Source organism: Mauremys mutica, chromosome 9 (assembly GCF_020497125.1).
Source record: "Mauremys mutica isolate MM-2020 ecotype Southern chromosome 9, ASM2049712v1, whole genome shotgun sequence".
In the NCBI taxonomy this organism is placed as follows: Eukaryota; Metazoa; Chordata; order Testudines; family Geoemydidae; genus Mauremys; species Mauremys mutica.
The window spans coordinates 100,841,654-100,865,764 of record NC_059080.1 but is presented as its reverse complement, the minus strand read 5'-3'; the positions used below and the strand labels follow the sequence as shown (position 1 = coordinate 100,865,764).

General features: G+C 45.9%; 1 protein-coding gene across 8 annotated transcripts in view; it reads right to left on the bottom strand.

Moving 5' to 3' along the window:
• LOC123377191 (LIM domain containing preferred translocation partner in lipoma) overlaps positions 1 to 24,111 on the bottom strand; it is a 498,276-nt gene that overhangs the window by 269,122 nt on the left and 205,043 nt on the right. For all 8 annotated transcript variants that reach the window (XM_045029748.1, XM_045029745.1, XM_045029746.1 and 5 more), the window contains one exon: positions 13,256 to 13,319. The gene's annotated coding sequence lies outside the window, so the exon portion shown is untranslated. The remainder of the gene's footprint in view (positions 1 to 13,255; positions 13,320 to 24,111) is intronic.

The window sequence follows — 24,111 nt, the reverse complement described above, 5'->3', positions numbered from 1 at the left end:
GATGTCTAGTTGGCAGCCGGTATCAAGCAGCGTGTCCCAGTGGTCAGTTTTGTTCAACGTCTTCATTAATGATCTGGATGATGGGATGAACTGCACCCTCAGCAAGTTCACAGATGACACTAAGCTGGGGGGAGAGGTAGATACACTGGAGGGTAGAGATAGGGTCCAGAGTGACCTAGACAAATTGGAGGATTGAGCCAAAAGAAATCTGATGAGCTTCAACAAGGACAAGTGCAGAGTCCTGAACTTAGTAAGGAAGAATCCCATGCGCTGCTACAGGCTGGGGACTGACTGGCTAAGCAGCAGTTCTGCAGAAAAGGACCTGGGGATTACAGTGGACGAGAAGCTGGATATGAGTCAGCAGTGTGTCCTTGTTGTCAAGAAGGCTAGCAGCATATTGGGCTGCATTAGTAGGAGCATTGCCAGCAGATCAAGGAAAGTGATTATTGTCCTCTATTTGGCACTGGTGAGGCCACACCTGGAGTATTGCGTCCAGTTTTGGGCCCCCCACTACAGAAAGGATGTGGGCAAATTGGAGATAGTCCAGCAGAGGGCAACAAAAATTATTAGGGGGCTGGGGCACATGACTTATGAGGAGAAGCTGAGGAAACTGGGCTTGTTTAGTCTGCAGAAGAGACGCATGAGAGAGGATTTGATAGCAGCCTTCAACTACCTGAAGGGGGGGTTCCAAAAAGGATGGAGCTCAGCTGTTCTCAGCGGTGGCAGATGACAGAACAAGGAGTAATGGTCTCAAGTTGCAGAGGGGGAGGTCTAGGTTGGATATTAGGAAACTCTATTTCCCTAGGAGGGTGGTGAAGCACTGGAATGGGTTACCTAGGGAGGTGGTAGAATCTCCATCCATAGACGTTTTTAAGGCCCAGCTTGACAAAGCCCTGGTTGGGATGACTTAGTTGGGGATTGGTCCTGCCTTGAGCAGGGGGTTGGACTAGATGACCTCCTGAGGTCTTTTCATACTCTGATATTCTATGAGTCTATGATTTTGCACTGCCGCTATCTCAATGCAAGCAAAGTAATTGCATAGCCTTGATGGCTGAGCCACCTCACAAGCAATAATGAGTTTATCTTCACAAACTTCCCTGTGAGGTAGGGAAGCATCATTATCCACATTTTACAGATGGGAAACTGAGGCCCAGAGAAACTCAGACCCAGATTTTTAAAAGTGTCATTTTAAAAAGGGAATTAGGCACTTTAGGAGTCTAAGTCCCAGTGGCTTTAAATGAGATTTAGGCTCCTGAGTGCTAAGCCACTTTTGAAAATCAGACTGACATGTTGCAATGGTGAGTGGAGCAACGCCTAAACACCTTTAAGAATCTGGGCCTAAGTGACTTGCCTAAAGTCAGACAGGAAGTCAGTGGTTGAGCAGGAAACTGAACCCAATCTCCCAAGTCCCAGTACCTTGCCCCAAACCCATCCTGAGCGGTACTTGTTCTGGGGATGGACAGAGGAGTTCTGTTTCCAGAAGAGTCAGTCTGGCACCAGGTCTAAAGTCACATGGATTTTTAAAGAAGCTGTTAAAAAAGTGGACTTGACTGGAGAACAGGCCCCTGAGCTTGTCTCCTTAGAACACATTCTTTATGGTAGTGCTATCGGTTGTCTGTGTCTGAGTTTCTGAAATAGGGGAAGTGGTGCCTGAGAAGTTCATTTGTTTGCACACTGAACTAGGGATTTTATTAAACAGCCAAAAAAGAGAAACATCGAACGGGACCTTACATGGGGAACCTTTGGGGGAAGAGCAGTTGCTGGTACACCAATATCTGACCTGTCCTTAACCGCAAACCTGGAGCATGCTGCTCAGTGTTCCTTCATATTTCTCAAGAGGCAGAGCTGCACAAGGTCAAATAGAAACCAAATACAAGTGACTATATCCTGAAAATACCATTATTGGTAACAGTGCACATCAATCAGCTGCTGTATTGAAGCAATGTTCTTAGACAATAGCTAATGCAATACAGGCAAGAACAGCCAGAGAAGTATCTCGGCCTCTCCATCGATATGATACAGGGTCCAATGCTGTCAGCTCTTCAAGTGGTGGGGCTCCGGCTCAAATGGAATTTCCCATGCAAAAGGCATCCAGTAAAAGTCCCTCAGTCTCCTTCTTATGGTCAGAATGGCACATTTATAAGAGCAGCCAAACCCTCCAAAAGTCACAGAGAGTAAAAGCAAAATGATCAAGCTGGCAGATACCAGGCAGTAAAACATTTTCAAATAGGAGGGAACTCTGGACCCACAGAAGACACTCGGGTCTTTGTGAGGCTAAGGAAAGTTCAAGCTGAAAAGCACACCGTGCTTTTTGAAAGCATATGCCATTTTTCTTACACGGCACTGGGGCTGCTGTGTAATTTTCACTTCAGTAAATGACTGTACCAGCATCTCTGACAACTTTACAGAGCTTCACTAACCCCGAAATATGGAAGCGAAGTCTGGGGAAGGATTGTACAATAATAGGTCACCAAATTAGATAGCTTCTGTTGTTTTTTTGTTTTGTTTTGTTTTGTTTTTTTAACTAAAAGAAAAAAGAGGAGATTTTCACAGGCACAAAACAGAGCTAGGCACCCAATTCCCAGAGGATGCACACCCAACCCCACTTTGGAAAAATCTCGCCATTAAATAACCAACATTCTCTTTAGTCCATTTAAGCAAAGTAAAACTCTCTTGCATTTTAACTAACTGTTCTACCAATGCAAAACCAGAAGGTACAGGAATGCTTTTGTCTGGATGAAAAGGCCTTTTGGTTAAAGCACTACTCCTGGGGGGATTCTGCGCCACTGCGCAATGCAGAATTTTGCAGAAATTACTGTTTTGCGTGCAGAATTTCCTTTCCCCCACAGAAATGGGCTGCTGTGCTGCTGGTCACCACTAGGGGCTGCTGGATCCGGCAGAGCCCAGTTCTCACAGAGAAGACACCGGCCGCGGGGGCCGGGAAGGAAGAGTAGTGAGTTCCTAGCAGCTGCAGTTCCCAGCACGCCCTGAGGGAGGGAAGGAGGCGGGGGCATGCAGGGAGACTCCATGCAAGCCTGGAACCCAGCATCATGCTGTTTCGCCCTCTGGATCCCTGGCTCTGAGGGATGGGGGGGATCATGGCCAGGTTTCAGGGCAGGTGGGGGCCCATGGCTGAGCTCGGTGGGGGGCATATCTGATCAAGAGGGGGCCCCACAGCCGGGCTCTGGGTGGGGAGGGGGTGTGGGTATCTGGCCCCCTGGGTGAGCTCAGGAGGGGTGGGGGAAGAGAAACAGGAACTGGGTCGTCATAGGGGTTTCTTTAACTCTCGACGCCTGGAGGAATTTTTGTGTGTGTCTGTAACAATTGCTCACAGGTATTTTGAAATAAAATTAGGAAAATAACTGAAACTGGCGTGATTATGTAGTGTTCTTTTGACAAATACAATTTACAGAATTTTAAAACAGTGTGCACAGAATTTTAAAAAATTTTGGCGCAGAATTTTTTTAAAAAAATTTTTGGCACAGAATTCCCCCAGGAGTAAAGCGCAGGACTGTGAGGAGGGAGATCAGGGTTCTAGCCCCCACTCTCTGCCCCATGCTGAGCAACCTGTGCAACCTTTTTGTACCTCACTGTCTCATTTGTAAAACTGGGGATAATATTTACCCACTTCTGCATCGCCCTTTGAGATCTACAGATGAAAAGTGCTTTATAAGCACAATGTATTCACAGTTGAAAGGAATCTAAAACGTGATGTACATACAAATTGATTCTAAGTGAGACAGGACAAGAAGGCGAGAGAACAAGTTATTCCAGCTGACAAAAGAACATGATTCATAGTTAGCCCTGTGGTGGGGATCCATAGCTCTAACTAAGACCATCATAAATTGCTCTGGAAGAAAATTAAGCTAACATTAAAGCCCGCATGCTTATATGGAAGGAATAGGTCAGAGGCCAGGCTGATACACAAAGGGATTTTTTGGTATCTCTGAATGATAGCGCTTTGGTTTTATGACCTGCAGCTGCTTCGCTCAAGAATTCACTTGGACAATTTTACGGCTTTGCTCAGTTAAGAATTTTTTTAAATGCTAATCCGTCCTGATCACATTAGTCCTCCTCTGGTTCCTCCCCCCTGTGTGTGCACACACGCAATACACAGAGGCAAATGCCAGGAATAAGCAAGCAGCATCAACTGCAACTACAGCAGATCAACAAAAGCTGATTTCTTTCCCATCCACTGTACTCTTGATCTCCAGGCACCCACCAGCATGCCCATGGGTGGAAAACTGGGAGTCCAATGACCACCCAGCCTGATACAGCCCAGATGTGGACGTTCAGCCTCTACCACCCCAACACAAATAAGAACCAAAATAATAAACAGATGCTCCAGTGAGAAGGAGCACATCACTGCATTAATTAAGCCTCATTAACACAAACTCCTGATAATTGCCTCAGTATTATCCCATTTTCCAGATGGATAAATAGCAGGCCAGAAGGGTTAAGTGACTGAATTAAGTTCACACAGAAAAGTCAGCGATGGAACCAAGAAGTCAGTGACAGAGCCCAAGGACAGTAGCATAGAACTGGAAGGGACCTCGAGAGGTCTTTTAGTCCGTTCACCTGCACTCAGGGCAGGACAAAGTATTATCTAGACCATCCCTGGCAGGTGTTTGTCCAACCTGCTCTGAAAAATCTCCAATGATGGAGATTCCACAACCTCCCAGGGCAATTTATTCCAGTGCTTAACCACCCTTACAGGAAGTTTTTTCCTAATGTCCAACCTAAACCGCCCTTGCTGCAATTTAAGCCCATTGCTTCTTGTCCTTTCCTCAGAGGCTAAGGAGAATAATTTTTCTCCCTCCTCTGTGTAACAACCTTTTATGTACTTGAAAACTGTTATCATGTCCCCTCTCAGTCTTCTCTTCTCCAGACTAAACAAACCAAATTGTTTTCAATCTTCCCTCAGAGGTCATGTTTTCTAGACCTTGAATCATTTTTGTTGCTCTTCTCTGGACTCTCCAATTCGTACACATCTTTCCTGAAATGTGGCGCCCAGAACTGGACACAATACTCCAGTTGAGGATTAATCAACACGGAATAGAGCGGAAGAATGACTTCTCGTGTCTTGCTTACAACACTCCTGCTAATACATCCCAGAATAATGTTTGCTTTTTTTTGCAACAGCGTTACACTGTTCACTCATATTTAGCTTGTGATCCATTATGACCCCCAGATCCCTTTCCGCAGTGCTCCTTCCTAGGCAGTCATTTCCCATTTTGTATGTGTGCAACTGATTGTTCCTTCCTAACTGGAGTACTTTGCATTTGTCCTTATTGAATTTCATCCTATTTACTTCAGACCATTTCTCCAGTTTGTCCAGATCATTTGAAATTTTAATCCTATCCTCCAAAGCTCTTACAACCCCTCCCAGTTTGGTATCGTCCGCAAACTTTAAAAGTGTAATAATCTCTATGCCATTATCTAAATCATCGATGAAGATCTTGAACAGGACTGGACCCCATTGGATATGCCCTTCCAGCTTGACCATGAACCATCGATAACTGCTCTCTGAGAAGAGTTTTCCAATCAGCTATACACCTACCCTATAGTATTCTCCATCTAGGTTGTATTTCCCTAGTTTATTTATGGGAAGGCCATGTCTGAGAGTACCAAAAGCCTTACTAAAGTCAAGATATACCACACCTACCGCTTCCCCCATCCACAAGGCTTGTTACCCTGTCAAAGAAAGCTATCAGGTTGGTTTGACATGATTTGTTCTTGACAAATCCATGCTGACTGTTACCTATCACCTTATTATCTTCTAGGTGTTTGCAAATTGCTTAATTATTTGCTCCATTATCTTTCTGGGTACTGAAGTTAAGTGGACTGGTCTGTAATTCCCCTTTTTATAGATTGGCACTATATTTGCCCTCTTCCAGTCCTCTGGAATCCTTCTCGTCTTCCACAATTTTTCGAAGGTAAGTCCAGACATCCATCAGCTGAATAATCTCACTAGAGTTCTCCTCTCCATCTCATTACTGGGTTTAGAATCACTAGGAGAATGTTATGTAGAAATCCACTAATAATCTCAACATTCTGACTTGTCACCTTATTTGGGGCGTCATACTTTGATGACCAGTTCATCTGTATGGGAGTGAGCTAGGATTCACAATGGATTAGTAGCTCATTCATAGCCCAAGAACATTATTTGTTATTTATTATCTGCATCATGGTAGTTACCAATTCAGAATGGCACCCCCCTACATTGGCCACTGTCACACAGAGTAACAGAAAGCCCCCGCCCCCAAATATCATTGCTATCCAGGCACTTCAAGAAAAAAAATGCATTTAGTCAAAAACCCAAATTTTTCATCAGAACAGATTTAACATAAATTTTTCAACCAGCCCTATCAATGGGACTTACACGATAGAGATCCAGATTTTTAAAGGTATTTAGGTGTTGACTGTCAATGGGTTTTTGGCACTTGGTTAGATGTGGACTAAAGTGCCTAAATCACATTGCTGGTCAACATCTAAATGCCTTTAAAAATCTGCCTAGATCCCTTTTGAAAGCGAGACTTAGGTGTTGCAGTAACATCTAAATACCTTTAAAAATCTGGCCCTACATGCTTTTCTGCTTTCCAATATTTAAACGTTTTCCTTTATTGAGATCTTAGGTTCCAGAGCGGAAGCAATGCAGTTTTGAAAATGACACAAGAACTGAACCATGTCTGTGTTGGATAATCTTATGGCCAATTTTAATATTACTCAATTACCAAGTGAGGGATTTGGTAGTAAACAACCTTTTTGCTTGTGCGCAAACATTTTTAATTTCATGCCCTGCTAATCACACATCTGTTAGAGTTACTTTTCCATCCGTTGCAATAATGATACAAGAAAAAATCATTGCACTAACAATTGAAACGTGGCTTGTGTAAAATATTTGAATAAGAATCAATTTGCCTGTGTAGAATGAGTAGCACAGCGAGCAACGCAACAGACTTAATGAAGTTGACAGAAATACTATTTTTAAAAATGATAACATAGGATCCAGAATTTGCCATGAGCAAATTCGCCCCAAGAACTGGCTGTCTGCAGCCTGTAAGCCAATGCCATCAGCTGTTTATCAGCCTTTCATCCATGCCTTATGCTGCCAACATGACTCCACCTTTGCTGCTGAAATTCTCACGCACACCTTCATGTCTACTCTGCTGAACAATGCTGTTATCCTCAATATGTGACCCCCGCGCCCCAGCTCCCAAGCCTACAGCATGCCACACCCCGCACACAAGGCATGCAACCACACCCTCTTCTTCCCCTCACCCTGCTCCAGTGCCACCTCCTTCATTTTCGTCCACAACCCCAAACCGCTCTACAGTGCTTTTAAAAGCCTTATGAGGGTCATCTCTCTTGGGTTGCCATTCATCCCACACTGGCCTCCTCTCTCGCTCTTCACACAAACCCACCATTGAAGAAGTAGCCAGAGCTTTCTCCTCTCTGATTCCTACCCTTTAGAACAGCCTTCTCTCATTTTCTTCACCTCATCTATCAGCTAAAAATATATCCTTTCCCCCCTTTGACACCAGTGCAAAGCAGGTGTCAATTACAACCATTCTGAGTTAGCATTTTGCCCTCACTTCCTACTAGTGCAAATGACAAGATGCTGCAGGGCACTGGAGAACCAAGCCCACAGTTTATAGGATGTTTTAAAATAAAACTATCTGAGACTATGGCTACCCTTGCAGCCGTACAGCGCTGCCGCGGCAGTGCTTTGAAGTGCGAGTGTGGTCGCAGCGCCAGCGCTGGGAGAGAGCTCTCCCAGCGCTGCAGGTACTCCACCTCCCCGTGGGGATTAGCTCCCAGCGCTGGGAGCCGCGCTGAGCGAGAAAGTTGCAGAGCTGTAAAGCGCCAGTGTAGCCAAGGCCTGAGTGTGCTCAGCATATGCACAACCATCAATTAGCTGTTTAACTGCATCCAGTTTGTGAATGCATTGCAATAACAAATGCACTTAGCCCCCGGATGTTTCAAGCATCTAATCAGAGTGTATTCAGTCAGATAAAATGTACCAGGAATTAGCAGTGGAAAGGGGGTGGCGGGGGGAACCCTGGTTGAGCAAAAGTGCTGCAAGACACATTTGATGTAATAGTCATATGATTAACAAACTGTCACATCAAACTTTTCTGCAAAGTAGGAACACTCTGACACTTCATATTTTTAAAACTGACATTTTGATTCATTACTGTAAATAGCACTTTGTATTAAATATTGTGACAAGGAGCAGAGCATATTTTTCAAGCTCTAACATTTAGGAATCACTTTTTTTTTTCTTTACATTTGAAGCTGTAACAGCAGAGCTCAGAGGAGGTTTCTATGAAGAGCCTACTTCTTTTGCCTGGATTTCCAATGATGCCGAGAACTGCAGCACAGAAAGATGTTAACGATACTGCTGGCATACTAAAGCAGGGAACTGTCTCAAGTAGCTAAAGTAAATAACGTACACTAAATGTATAACAGATCACCCAGAAATTGGGAGGAGGGGGGGCAGAACGGATGAGGCTAAGGCACTGGACTGGCACTCAGAAGATTTGAGTGCGATTCCCACCTCTGCCACAGACTTATTCTCACTGGGCCTCAGCTCCCCATCTGCAAAATTAAGAGTAATAAACTTGCTTTCTCCTTGCCTGTCTCCATCACGTCTATTTAAATTGTGTGCCCTTCAGGACAGCAGCTGTCTCTTACTGTGTGGACAGCACCTGGCATCATGAAACCCCCATCTCAATATACAAACCTAGATAGATAGCTCCTGCGTCTCACCTCGCTGCAAACTGAGCTGTCGGTGCAATCCACTGAAACAAGGGGATCTGCAGCCACAAACGTGACTCTGCAGCTTACAGTCAGAAGTGGCGTGGCTGCAATATATGTGGAATAGGGATCACAATGTTATTTAAACGTGGGTTCAATGCAACCGGCTGTGTTCCCGCAAGAGCAGTTACACACCACTCATCATATGCTACCTCCGGAAATCTCGTAGAAGGATTAGTGTGCCAACAAGTAGAGTACTGGTCTAGCCAGACATCTAAAGCATATTGGCACCACTTAAATTTGTCCATTCACCAATATGTTTTCCTAAAAACGCCCATATGCTTTGCCTGTAGCTCCCATATGCTTTTGTAAAGGAAAACAAAAACATTTTGTTAGTTGTGAGTGATTGATCATTCTGTATTTCACAAGAGTCAGATTTAAAACAACAAATAAAACCATTCAGCTGCAGGGCTTTTGCATTTTTTCAAGGCTGTCTCCTCCAGTTCGCTGATGAAATCATGGTGACCAAAAATGCACAGAGAAACACCAGGACATTGCAGTATACTGAGTGGGCACGTCACACACTATCAGATGCCCCAGGAAATACAGGCAGAATCCACATTACTGGGATACAACAGAAACAGTTAGGGCCCAGCCAAATTGAGGGTCCATTCTGGTCAAGTTCACGGCCACAGGATTTGAAAATGAGTCAGTTTCAGGGTTTCAGATGTTTACATCTGAAATTTCACGGAGTTGTAACCGTGGGGGTCCCGACCCAAAAGGGAGTCGGGAGAGGGGCGGGGGGTGTCGCAAAGCTGCTGTAGGGGGGGTTGCGGGATTGCCATCCTTACTTCTGTGCTGCCTGCAGAGCAGCTGGGGTAGGTACCCAGAGGCGGGTCTAATCTCTTCCACCCCGAGCGTGGTCGCGCAGGGGAAGAACAACTCCTGTCCCGCCCCAGCCCAGAGAGGAGTAGCAGCAGGAGCCAGGGGCACGGTAGAAGCTCCTGCCCTGCTGTCCCCTCCCCTCCAAAGCTAAATGTCACGGTCCGTGATACGTTTGTCTTGGCTGTGACTTTGATAAGGCCCTAGGAATAATGGCCAGTGATTTCGAGGCCAATGCAATCTCAGGCTCTAATTGGGATTAGACACTTAATGTTTTTTATATCTACTAGTACTGCACACACACTTTGTTTGTGTGCATCACTGGGCAACTGATCCCTTTACGGGGAGTCGGGGTTACCTTCACTGGGTCCAAGTGTTCATTTACTAATTAACTATTAATGAGCCAGCTGGGGCAGTTCGTTGCAAGGAGGAGCTGATGGTAACTGGCATGTTTGAAATTTGCATTCCCAGCTCTGCCACTGTTAACTCCTATGCTGTGCTAATGGATCTTTGCCCAGGGAAATGCAGTTGTCAGGCAGGGCCATTCGGATACAGATGGTGCTGAAGGGAAAGCATCTAGCCTGGAGAACCACAGCTTTAGTCCATTTCTGGTCACACTCTGAAGCCGTGTTGTTCTTCGGTGAACTGTAGATTTCTAGGGCCAAATTCACCATGTCTTCTTGGGCCAGCCGTAATACGCTGTGGCAAGTATCTGTTAATTGCTACAGTTATTCCATTACCCCAAACAAAGACAGCTTTCCTTTGCAAAAGGGTTTCCTACCCAGTTCAGTGAGGAGACACACTCCCATGGACACAGGCAGCTCCTGAAGAGAGGAGCTCCTAGAAGGCCGGATGAGGAGGGTTCCTAGAGCAGAGGGCCTAGGTGATGTGAGCCTGGAGACACAGAGCTCTCCAGGGAGCCCACCGGAGCAGGAGTCTGGAAGGTCACTCCTGGAGATGGGAGATTCGCAGACAGACAGCTGCACTCGGCAGGCATCCAGGAGGACCTGGTCTCAGCCAGACAGTGGCAGGAAACCCCAACCTGACAAGAACTATGCACTGCTGCGGGGAAAGAACTGTAGCGGATGGATCTCCGCAGACGGCTGCTTCCGGAAGAGGATCCTCTTCAGGCAGCGTCAAGAGACCTGGTCCCATATGAACCGAAAGAATCCCAGATGAAGAACCAGGATGGAGGCAAGCAGTGGACTTGGGTGGGAGACAGATGGACTGGGACTGACTGGGTCCTCCAGCTAGAATGCTGGGACAAATGTTTTGCTCATATTTTTTGCTGGCCTTTTCTGCTAAATAAATGAGCCCCTCTGAAGAGTGGACCCTCCTAAAGCCTGCCTGGACTTGTACTCCAGATGTGGGGGGAAATATAATGGCAGGGTTAACCCACACCTGACTACAAGGCGGTGTGCGCTGTGGCAGCTTGCACTGGGACAGTATCTACCAATAAAGCCTGCCCATGCCACAGTGCAATGCTCTCCAGGTCTGACTGAATTTGCTCTCAGCAAGGAGAGATTTCTTACAGTGATCTAATCTGATTCAGGGCCCAATTACAGGCTAGATGCAATAGGTAAGAGCCCACTTTTCCACAGGAACGATGATGAACAAATGGTCAAAAGAGAAGAAATCATTATCTTGCTATGGGGCACACGGTAACGGACAATTTGTTGGAGCACGGTGGCAGGATCAATTTCACGATATATTTTCTCATCGTAAGAACTGCGCCCATTTCCCTGTCAGCCCGAGGACTCACAATGCTATAGATGATAATTATTTTGTTATTACATAGCAAAAACCTCTCCTTCCTCACTCCCAATAGCAACAGTGCAGAGGAAGGGGCAGGTGAATATGGCATGGACAGAAGGACGGATATCGTTGAGAGGGAGGAGGATACCCCCGCCTTTATAAAAAGAGAGGCGTCAAAAGAAGTATAGATTCAGTGTTGGCAGCTGTTTAATTTGGACAGTTTATTAGATATCGTCAGGAAGGCATGGCAAAGAGACAGTAACGCTAACAAGAGACTTTGCCATTAATCTTCAGTAACCCAGCAGCTGGGGAGGGCAGGCCTTGAACCAAATTCCCCTGAGAATTACTATTAATCTCCCATCCTCTATTTATTAATCCCTTGCCCGGCTTCCTATCTCACCATTTATTAATGTCCTCAACTGTTTGCAGTAAACAGGATGCTGAAAATTCATCTCCAGCTCACCATAATTTACAGGTCACAAGAAAAAGAAAAGAAGGGGGAGGAAGGATGGGGGGAAACAAGTGGAAGCGTAGGATGAAAGCTGGCTCAGTGACGGCGACGGAACGGAGGAAAGGAAACCGCACACACTGGCTGCTGCTTTGAAACCCTGACGGTATTTCCAGGTACGTTTTCTTAGGCTCGCTGCAGTGCGACCACCTGCCATCCCAAGATGCTGCCACAGCTGGAGAGATCAGCGTTCTGACGAACACGCTCTCGGATATTCCCTCGGTTGGATATGTGCCCACACAGGGAATTCCAGCCCATACGCTGCACCGCCGGAAACACTCAGCACTGTAACGCGTGGTGAGCGGTGACACGGCAGGACCACGGCTGTCATGCCACTGAATAGCACAGCAACATGGAAGGAGCTATATTGGCTCCAACCACCAGCCATCATAGCTCTGACCGTGCGGCTATCTAATCTGCTGCCGTACCTGAGCAGCAGCCAGCAGCTGATGCTACAAAAGAAGGTGGACACAACCCCCTAATGCACCACACAATAATCATGCCCTTGTTCTCCGGCCCCTCTCATACACACAAGCCACATAGCAATGTCGAAGGCGCTTAATCATCGCCAGGTAAAAGAAGGCCCACACTCCTGCATGTTGACATTACACATTTTTTTCCTTGGGGAAAACTAACTGGACACCAAACTCTCATGGCCGCACTTTACCTCCCTTTTCATCACCTGTTTATCAGTAGCAAACAGCTCTTGCTTGTCATGGGACAGAAATTGCTATTTTAAACCTACCAGCTATGAATCTATATTCCTTCGTTCCCAGTTTTCCATGGCTTACCCATGCCTTGTTCTATGCCAATTACCATGACTCAAGAGCATCTCTAACATCTACTTTGCCCCCTGGGATGCTGTCACAGTTGATTAAGGACTGAGACTGGACCTACTTTGACAATGTTCCCTTTCAAACGTTCTTACCTGAAGGAGCCTCTTCACTGGGATTTAATGATCAGACCTTGGGATAGAAGTGAAGAGCAAGCTAAGGGGTGCTTCATATAATTCAGCAAGGGGCCGTTGCTGAAGGTTCAGAACTGTATCTCAGGCCGAGCTTTGGGTTCCTGCTAAATACCTTCAGTCACTTTAAAAGAATTTGTGATCCTGAAGAATGAACAAACTAGCTCAGTAGCATATATATTTTTCTATTTAGGTCCTTCTAATTATTGAGACTCGCTCTTTTCTTTACTGCCGCGCACTGCAGATATGTGAGCTTTAAGCCAACCTGGATACAACTCGGTGGGTGCTGGGGCAACCACAGCAGCCAGCAAATCAGATCCCTAGATCCCCACATAAATCCTAAAATGAGCAGTTTACCAAGCATAGGGACCCCATTCCCCTCTCACCTCAAATCAGGAGGCGCCCTCCAATCCCAGGATGAGACGTACTTACAGGAACGCTGAAGGTTCTCTGTAGAGGAAGCAGATAAAGATGTTTCCAAATTAGAATCAAACCCTTGAACCTCATAACTGCCATAAGTACATCAAGCTGGATACATCGCTTCAGCAAAAAACCCAAATGGGCTAATAAGCCCTCAGATCTTCTCTAATGATCACAGAGCAAGCCCCTTCCCTTACTACAAGTCCTATGTCCGTCTGTCCCTTCCCCCCTCCCAAGGGCCTTTCACCCTCTCTCTGGAAAGATTAAATCTGAACTGGCGCTAGAGTAAGATGGGGTCTATTTGAGGGAGAAGCTATTTGTTTTAAATCAATGTAGAGATGGTGAAAGGCAGTGGCTTGGTTAACAAAGTCCTCCCTAACTCCAGACAGCCTTTTGCCCACAACCCTTAACATGCCTCCTCTCCCTGAGCTGGAGGGGACTCCCTTCAGGTGGGGAGGCAGCGGGGGAAGAGAACAAGTCGAAAAAGCTGTTGCTTCTCCATCTAGCCCTTAGCTTCCCTTCTAGAACCATCAGCTAATACCATGTGTGGTGGTAAGTTTGCCACAGAGACACCAACAAGAACTAAAATTGAGATGCAACTCACTTCACACAGGCCGCTGAACAGACACCAACCATGACAGACTAAGTTACCACAAACATGGGCTGTTTTTTCATCCAGTGGTCTTAGATGCTGGTAGCCTGCTGACCACCCTCCACACCCATCTAGCCTCTGTGCTTTCCGTGCTTTCTGTGCTTCGGGTTGCCCTGTTGTGAACGTTACTTTTTACCTTCTTCTCCAGAACAACTTGATACCAGTGAAAGGTTTTGCATAAATGCAACAACAGCACTTCATTTCTCCAAGCCATCCCTGCCATGACATTTGCTGACGTGCAAGGATAAGGGGATATCTAGAGACCAACATCATGCAGCCAAGGGTGACTGGGATCTAACACGGTACCAGTAGGACATGACCCCATTTAACATGGATTGATGTAGGCCTCCAGGGCCTTTCATGTCTCAAGATCTGGGTTCAAATTCTCTACAAAGGTAGAAGTAGAGATGCCTTTGCTGGAGTCTCTCCTCACAATCCTTGAGCCAGAAATGAAGATAACTAAGACGAGATGCCAACAAAGTTCTTAAGCCAGCATCTGCTCATATTACATAGAACCGCTAGACAACTGGCATACATGTCTTTGCTCAGAAGAGCCCCCAGACTGGAATGGCACAGGGTGCCACTCAGAATGAGGTTCACCATGAGCAAGGGACAAAGGAGTGTGAAAACAACTAAACCGGCAGTTCATTGCACCGGGTCGGGACTGAAGAACATAATACATGGAGGCAGCTGGCTCAGGATCTGTCTCATGAGCAAAAAATGTACATTCACATTTTAAAGACAATATAAACCCAGCTTAAGTAACGGCAGAGAAGCAGATAAACATAACAACTGCAGAGGAGGCAGCATGTGCTCACAGGTTGGTTGTTTTTTTGTTTTTATTGGGGAAATGAATGCAGAGGACTTTTCTGTGCCTGTTACATTTTCTGCTCACCAGTTGATGTAGCAAGCAGACTGGAGACTTCAAAGGTTTGTTCTTGCTTACATATTGAGACTGCTCTAAACTAATGCCCCTAATGTGACCAAAAACGAACGCCTGATGAATCATTCATACCGCACACAGCAGGGCTAGTAAGCACTAGGCCTCGTCTCTTGTGTGCTGTGCTGTACGCATCTGTTTTTGGAGAAAGGAAATTCAAGTCCTCACAGGGTTACAAGCTTACTGCTCTGCGTCAGTAGCTTGGAATCTTCTCGGCTGGAAAGTGAAAGTAAAGTGAAAGCTTCAGAGCTACAATTTAACCATGAATAGCCAATGGAGTTAAGCAAAAATCCACTGGCACCGGCAGCAAATTACACAAATGCACATGTCCAGTTCCCCAGCCTGTCTTTGGAAAGTTTCAGAGGATAAACTGCATTTTCATTATTAGTCCGAATCAAAGGAGTCTTTTAGAGGGGTTTGAAAAGAGGAGAGAGAGTGGCCCAAATCAAAAGCCCAGATCCTAAAACTTTGGAGATCTTGGATCTAGTGCTGAACTTCATTGCTGGCATCATCTCTGCACCACGCTGCAGAAGTTTAGATCTGCATCTGGATGCGCTGGCCTGAGACTAAACTGGAGTCAACTGATATAGCTCCAGTGAAGTTGATGAAGTTAGTCCAGATCCTCCGTTGGGCTAAATCAGCCTATCAACTTTTCAACTCAGCCCGCCCCCTCCCCCCAGTTAAATATCTTTATCGAAGACCAGGATCTTTGCCATATTAGTTGGGATAATTTATTTAAATCATGCTTGAAGATTCACCAACATCTTTGGGTTGTGTTTGTATTTAAAAATAAAATCCCAATAGCTTTGAACACTTGAAAGCACGTGTTAATATTTCACCAGATTTGTGTGGATGTGCAGTTGTGCTTTCAGCTTTACATCTGTGAACTGGCTAATGGGAGAGAGCCCTGCAACATGGTGCAGGCGGCAAAGAGAACACAAAACATAAAACTGAGCTGTGAGTGCCTGCTGGGCAAGAAGATAATACTTGTTCTTTTCGGAGGCCTGAGGTATTATTCACCAAGGATAGTTTTGGGTTGGGAATGGACAACGGCTGCAGAAAAAGGGACCAGGGAGGAGAAAGGCACTCGGATACTACGGTTAAGAGATTGGTTTAAAACCCAAGTTAAGGCAGACAAAACAGATCAGAAAAGGAAGCCAAATTCGGATTAGTTTAAACATTTTACGTATATTTTATACAGTATGTTTCATTCAAAAGGATCTTCAAAAGCTTTACAGATTATGGGTAAAGAGGCCTTCATCCATTGGCAAAATGCAACCACGTGTAGAGCAGACTGTGATACTTGTTTAACAGCACACAGCAACAGTACAGAACAATTTTAAAGACAGGGAAAATGAAGAACTCTGTATCCAAATGACGCTGCACGGGAAAATGAGATAGGCCAGAATTTAATTAGTCAAACTGTTGTTGGGCCAGTAGGCCAAGATTTAAACACTTATTCTTGCAAAAATATGGAAAGAAGGGAAATGACAGGATGTGGAGATTGAACAATGGATTAGGATCCTAAGACCAGGGGCTTTAGACATCGAAAAGTCATTTTAGATTAGCTGACTTCATCCCCATGCAAACGCAAGACAGCATCTCGAGAGAGATGATATTAACGTGATGCTATGCTGAGGGTTTAGACATACGGCCAAGGAGAAATGGCACAGTTGGAAGAGAGCAGGGAAACCTCCCCGGCAAAGCTGGATACATAGAAAGTTAATAAGAGACATAGTCATGAGACAAGTAAACTGAAAAACATACATTCCAGTCTCTCCTCCCCTTATACCTCATTGAATGGCTATATATACTTACTTCCCCCGGCCCCTGGTATTTTCTTGTCCATTTTTCTCAATAACCACTGGATATAGTTTAAATGTCAGTCTGTCGCCATACTTTTACAATCTCCATTACCGTATCATCGCCACAGCTTCACAAACATGAATAAGCTCATGATGCCCATACCATTGTGAAGCAGGGAGGTACTATTAACCTCATTTTGCTAAACCCTATCTGGGAAAGAGAGAGGTTAAGTGACTTGTCCAAGGTCACACAGGGAGTCTGTAGCATAGCTAGCAACTGAACCCAGGTCTTGAGTTCCAGCCCAGTGCCCTGACCTCATGCTCATCCTTCATCCCCAAAGGAAGACATCTGATCACCAAGAGGACTGTCTCCTTTCTAACCAGCCTGCTCCTCATAAGCAATGTGAAATAGTCTAGGAATGTTACACTGCAAAACACGCATTACATCAGACCATTCAAATGTGCACATCTAGGCCCCGCCTCCTCACATGAAGCCGCTCCCACAGTATCCTGGGGCTGACACACAAGAAAATTAAAATGAGCCAGCCAGCTCACATTGCAAACGAAAGCGCTACTTGACATGCGTGTGCACGTTGCGAGAGAAAGCCTTGGAAAACGAGAACTATGGGTAGCACATATTCCCCTGATATCAGTGAGCATTCTGATTTCAGTCAATAAAATGGTGGGGGAGGGTTAGTATTTGAGCCATTTTCCTGCCTGGTTTTAATTTCCTTGCATATCAGCATTTGCCAGGAGCATCGTCAACACAAGGGATCATTTGACATCCTCACTGATTGCATGCAAATTAACTGGATTCTTTGGGCTTGGATTTATTTTGCTTGCAAGTCATTTTTGCCTTGAATTAAGAGGTTTTAACCAGGAAATATTTTAACGAAGGAGGGGGTATTTTCAGGTCCCGATGTTGAATGCATTGCAGACCACTGCACACAGATCTTTGTTTCATGGCAATCCACCTGCTGTATTGGGGGCAACGACTGCGATAGATAGGAGCACTGGCTATGACTGATGTCAAGATCAGTATCTTGCTAGCAACTAAGTTCCATTTGCCTCCCTTTGTGTTCTATGGAACTCCAAGTCCCATTGGTTTGTGCAGACCAGAGCTTTGTATTGAGGCACACGCTCACAAATGTGTGTGTGAACATACACTCACAAGCCCAGAAAAGCCCATTCTCTTTGCTGTGCACACAATGGAGAAAGCTTCAAATGTTTTGCTCAACGTACAGTAACTCTTCGCTTAACGTTGTAGTTCTGTTCCTGAAAAATGCTACTTTTAAGTGAAACGATGTTAAACTAATCCAATTTCCCCATAAGAATTAATGTAAATAGGGGAGGGGGTGGGGTTAGGTTCCAGGGAAATTTTTTTTCACCAGACAAAAGACTATACACAGTATAAGTTTATATTTTTATTATATATATATATATATATATATATAAACTTATACTGTGTATGTGTGTGTGTGTATATATATATATATACACACACACACATACACAGTATAAGTTTTAAACAAACAATTTAATACTGTACACAGCACTGATGATTGTGAAGCTTGGTTGAGGTGGAGGAGTCAGAGGGTGGGATATTTCCCAGGGAATGCCTTACTGCGAAATGATGAACTAGCACTCGGCTGAGCCCTCAAGGGTTAACACATTGTTGTTAATGTAGCCTCACACTCTTCAAGGCATAAAAAATGGAGGGAAGGGAGACAGCATGGCAGAGAGAGACAGAGACACACAGGGTGGGTGTGAGAGAGACGCGCATTGCCCCTTTAAGTACGCTGACCCCACTCTAAGTACACTGCCTTTTTAAGTAGATCAGCAAGTTGAGACAGCAGCTGCTGCCAGCAAGCTCCCTCCGTCCTGAGCCCTGTCATGTCCCACCCACCCTGCTCTATGGAGATGGGGTAAGCGGGGGGCAGGAGCAGGGGGGAGGGGGACATGCTGACATCAGCACCCCCCTTCTCCCCACCCCCCTTGCACAGCAAGCAGGAGGCTCCCGGGAGCAGCTCCAAGGCAGTGGGGGCAGGGGCAGCTGAACTGCCCAGCAATTGCTAGCCTGCTGGACGGCTGCTGTACAGGGAACTTTGGGGAGCGGAGAGCTGATAAGGGGCTGCTGGTCCACCCTGGTTCCAAGCCCCCACCAGCTAGCTCCAACGGGCTGCTCTTCCTGCAAGCAGTGGACAAAGCAGACGGCTGCCAAACAACAAGGGAGCATTGCACAACTTTAAACGAGCATGTTCTCTAATTGATCAGCAACGTTAACCGGGACGACTTGAAGTGAGGCGTTACTGTATTAATTCCAGCTGGGTTCAAAACAGAGGCGTGGGTGAGTTCAGTGTCAATCGGCTGGAAAGGGGATAAGAGGAATCATGATCATTATTACAGGAGGAAAAATTATAGTCATGCTTCTCCAAGTGATTAACAGCCTACCACTGTTGCTGGCTAATGGAGTTGCCCCGGAGCTAAAATTGTAGAGATCTTCGCTATAATGCTGAAGATGCTAGGCTGAAGCCCGGCTCACCTACATGCATGTTTCGTCTTGAGTACATCTGTGCTTTGGTTGTATCCCACAAGGCTAAGGTCATCGTAACTCAAAACTCTACCCAATCCTTAGCACAGTTTATCTAAAACTCTGAACGTGGCCTAGGGGCAGACTTCACGGCCTGAACTAAGCTGCAGTCCACACAAGGGAGCGAAGCGCTATGCAGTTCTGCTTTGTGTGGCGGGAGAGGGAGGAGAAACTGACCTAAGGAGACATATTGCAACAAATACTCACCCGTGTCCAGTCCTGCCTCAGATCCCACCACAGATATTACGGTGATGGAGGCCATATATGTTATCGGTTTGTATCACAGCAGTGCCCAGAGGCCCCGAGTGAGATCGGTCTGTACAGACTCCCTAAGCTCTTCAGGACAGGTCTCTTGCTACGTGGATAGTTAAGACAGACAGAGGAAACTGAGACAGAGGGAGGGGAAGTGATTTGGCCAAGGTCACCCAGCAGGTCGGTAGCAGAGCTGGGAACAGACCCCAGATCTCCTGATTCACTGTCCTATGCCCTAGCACTGCAGCACGCTGCCTCTCCACCATGATTGCTAGCTCAATGCCAGCATGCGGACGAGGCGGGTCTCATCCCTCCTTCTACTGAATCCGAGGAGCCCCTTTACAGCCATGCAGGAGGGCAGCAGGATTTTTCCAGGGAGTCCAGCAAGAGCACCAGAGTGCAGCTTCCAGAGCACTTGGACCTACAAGCCACATATTCAATTCTCAAGCTACAAGCTCTATCTTAGCAAAAGTGCAATTGAACTCCATGTACTTGTTACATTTCTAAATATACTCCCGGTTGTCAAGACAACAAAGAGACTGATGGATCTCTAAAGCGTACTGTATCTATTTAATTGTCAGCATTTCAAACTGACTTGGAAGAAAAATGCTGCGTGATAAGTCTAATCACCATGGTTACTGCTGGCTAAACCCATAATAAAAAAATATTTTAGCGAAGCGCGTGTTGCCACATGAGGAGCAGATGGGAGACGATCTTGTTACTGTGACAACCCTGCTGCAAAACTAAACTTGAGGAAAAACGCGAGAGACTCTTTTTGAGATCTCAGACACAACAGGCATCAGGGGCTAAATCTTCTCAGACGTTCGATGCCAGGGAATCAAGCTTTGGCTCTATCCTCACCCAGCAGGTGCTCCCAATCTGGTGGCCAAAAGCATCATTCTACAATGGCAAAAACCATTGTGTGGGTGTCCATGGAAGTGATGGATAAAATGATCATAGAATCGTAGGACTGCAAGGGACCTTGAGAGGTCATTTAGTCCTGTGGTTCTCAACCAGGGTTACACGTACCCCTGGGGGTACACAGAACTCTTCAAGGGTGTACATCAACGCCTCTAGAGATTGGCCTAAATTTACAACATGCCCCATAAAAAGCACTAGCAAAGTCAGTACAAACTAAAATTTCATACCAACAATGACTTGTTTATACTGCTCTATATACACCTCTACCCTGATATAACGCTGTCCTCGGGAGCCAAAAAATCTTACCATGTTATAGGTGAAACCGCGTTATAGTGAACTTGCTTTGATCTGCCGGAGCGCACAGCCCTGCCTGCCCGGAGCACTGCTTTACCGTGTTATATCCGAATTCGTGTTATATCGGGTCGCATTATATCCAAGTAGAGGTGTACTATACACTGAAATGTAAGTACAATATTTATATTCCAATTGATTTATAATTATATGGCAAAAATGAGGAAGTTAGCAATTTTTCAGTAACAGTGTGCTGTGACACTTTTGTGTTTTTACGCCTGATTTTGTAAGCAAGTAGTTTTTACATGAGGTGAAACTTAGAATCATAGAAGATTAGGGTTGGAAGAGACCTCAGGAGGTCATCTAGTCCAACCCCCTGACCAACACCAACTAAAACATCCCAGCCAGGGCTTTGTCAAGCCAGGCCTTAAAAACCTCTAAGGATGGAAATTCCATCACCTCCCTAAGTAACCCATTCCAGTGCTTCACCACCCTCCTAGTGAAATAGTGTTTCCTAATATCCAATCTAAACCTCCCTCACTGCAACTTGAGACCATTGCTCCTTATTCTGTCATCTGCCACCACTGAGAACAGCCGAGCTCCATCCTCTTTGGAACCCCCCTTCAGGCTGCTATCAAATCCCTCCTCACTCTTCTCTTCTGTTGCCCTCCGCTGGACTCTCTCCAATTTGTCCACATCCTTTCTGTAGTTTGGGGCCCAAAACTGGACGCAATACTCCAGGTGTGGCCTCACCAGTGCCGAATAGAGGGGAATAATCACGTCCCTCGATCTGCTGGCAATGCTCCTACTAATGCAGCCCAATATGCCATTGGCCTTCTTGGCAACAAGGGCACACTGTTGACTCATATCTATCTTCTCATGCACTGTAATCCCCAGGTCCTTTTCTGCAGAACTGCTGCTTAGCCAGTCGGTCCGCAGCCTGTAGCGGTGCATGGGATTCTTCCGTCCTAAGTGCAGGACTCTGCACTTGTCCTTGTTGAAGCTCATCAGGTTTCTTTTGGCCCAATCCTCTAATTTGTCTAGGTCACTCTGCACCTATCCCTACCCTCCAACATACAGACACTCCCCGGGTTACGCAAACCCGACTTATGCAAATCCGGACATACGGAAAAAGTTCTGTAAGTTCTGCAGGGTTTTTGAGTGGGGGTTGTGTTTTGGGGGGGCGGGGTTTGAAGGTTGAAGGCGGGACACACAGCAGCACATGCAGATTCTGCTCTCAGCGCACAGAACTTCAGACACAATTTTGCAGTGATGAAAGTTCAGTTGTGGGTGTTGGGTGGGAGGGTAGGTGTTGGAAGTGCTGCTTTTTTGAGCAATGACTCCAAAGATGCTGACTCCACTGTGCGGTCCCAGCTAGAAGGTTTCAGGTTTATTTCCTTTATATAAAATCTCAGAAAGACCTAAAACTTGACTTCTTTAGCAGTAAGTTTCAAGCCCTTCTCTCCTAGAAATCTCATCCATCCCCCTATGATCAATTCTTGTTCATCCTCCTTACCTAACGGAAAGCATCACTGGCTGAGAGAATGCACGAGTTTCATCTGGACACAGAAGGCAATGGGAGACACTTGATGTTAATCTGATGAGTGTCGATGATAATTAGTGATCAGGTTTCCTATTAGTCTGAAATGCCATTGACAGACTTTGAACAAAACCTCCCATTCCCTCCAGCGTCATGCCACAAACAGCCTTAATCGTTCACGTAGGCAGAATTTCTGTGCACCCAGTGTCAGATGCTGTTGTTATAAAACATAGGACTGGAAGGGACCTTGAGAGGTCATTTAGGGTACGTCCATACTACCCGCCCGGGTCGGCGGGTAGCGATCGACTTCTCGGAGTTCGACATATCGCGTCTCATCTAGACGCGATATATCGAACTCCGAACGCGCTCCCGTCGACTCCGGAACTCCACCACCGCGAACGGCGGTGGCGGAGTCGACGGGGGAGCTGCGGACTTCGATCCCGCGCCATGAGGACGGGTAAGTACTTCGAACTAAGGTACTTTGAGTTCAGCTACACTATTTGCGTAGCTGAACTTGCGTACCTTAGTTCGAACCCCCCCCCCGCCCCCAGTGTAGACCAGGCCTTAGTCAAGTCCCCTGCACTCAGGGCAGGACTAAGTATTATCTAGACCATCCCTGACAGATGTTTGTCTAACCTGCTCTTAAAAGTCTCCAATGATGGAGATTCCACAACCTCCCTAGACAATTTATTCCAGTGCTTAAGCACCTTGACAGTTAGGAAGTTTTTCCTAATGTCCAACCTAAACCTTCCTTCCTGCAATTTAAGCCCATTCCTTCTTGTCCTGTCCGCATTTCACTCTAATAAATGTCTGGTGATTTCTACAGCTACTAAGGCTTAGGCTTGTCTACATCGGCACTTTAAAGCGCTGAAACATTCTCGCTCAGGGGCGTGAAAAAGCACCCCCCTGAGCGCTGCAAGTTGCAGCGCTGTAAAGTGCCAGTGTAGACAGTGCACCAGCGCAGGGAGCCGCACTCCCAGTGCTGGTAGCTATTCCCCTCGTGGAGGTGGTTTTTTTATAGCACAGCTGCAGCCAGTGCTTTAACGTTGCTAGTGAAGACGTGCCCTTACAATGCACACACTAATATTACCACCTTACAACATGGGATACACATACTGTAAGTGAGATTAACACGTGCAGCAATTTACAAGCATTCAATAAAATCTAGAGACTAAGCACATTTTTATAACTCTAATACCCATTTTAACACATAGGTAAGCCAGCCTGATTCCAACCATGTATGTGTCAGCGTTCAGTTGAGACAGGGGGACCCTGGCATGAGCTGGCACCTGGTTTGCCAGCATCACAGTAACCTCAGACATGAAAGTACCTTGGCAAAAAGTAAATTTTTTCAAGTCTCATTTTCAGAAGTGACTTGGGCATAAGAACATAAGAATGGCCCTACTGGGTCAGACTAAAGGTCCATCTAGCCCAGTATCCTGTCTACCAACAGTGGCCAGTGCCAGGTGCTCAGGCTTCTAAACATCAGTGAAAGCCAATGAGACTTAGGCTCCCAAGTCAGGTGTTGCAACACCCAGATACCTTTAAGGAGCAACATGTAAAAATCTGGACCCACATCTCTTTTGAAAATGGGAATTTGGCTTTGAAAATTTTACCCTCTAGCCTTAACTGAAGTTGAGATTTCAAAAACTAGGAGGCTAAAATTAGGCTCCAAAATCCATATTTATGGACCTGATTAACTTTTAATAACGAAGAGCACTTCACAGTTCCCATTGACTTCAGTGGGAGGAGATACATGCTCAGCACTTTTGAAAATCATACAGGTGCCAAAATATGGATTTTGGAGCCTACTGTTAGCCTGCCAGCTTTG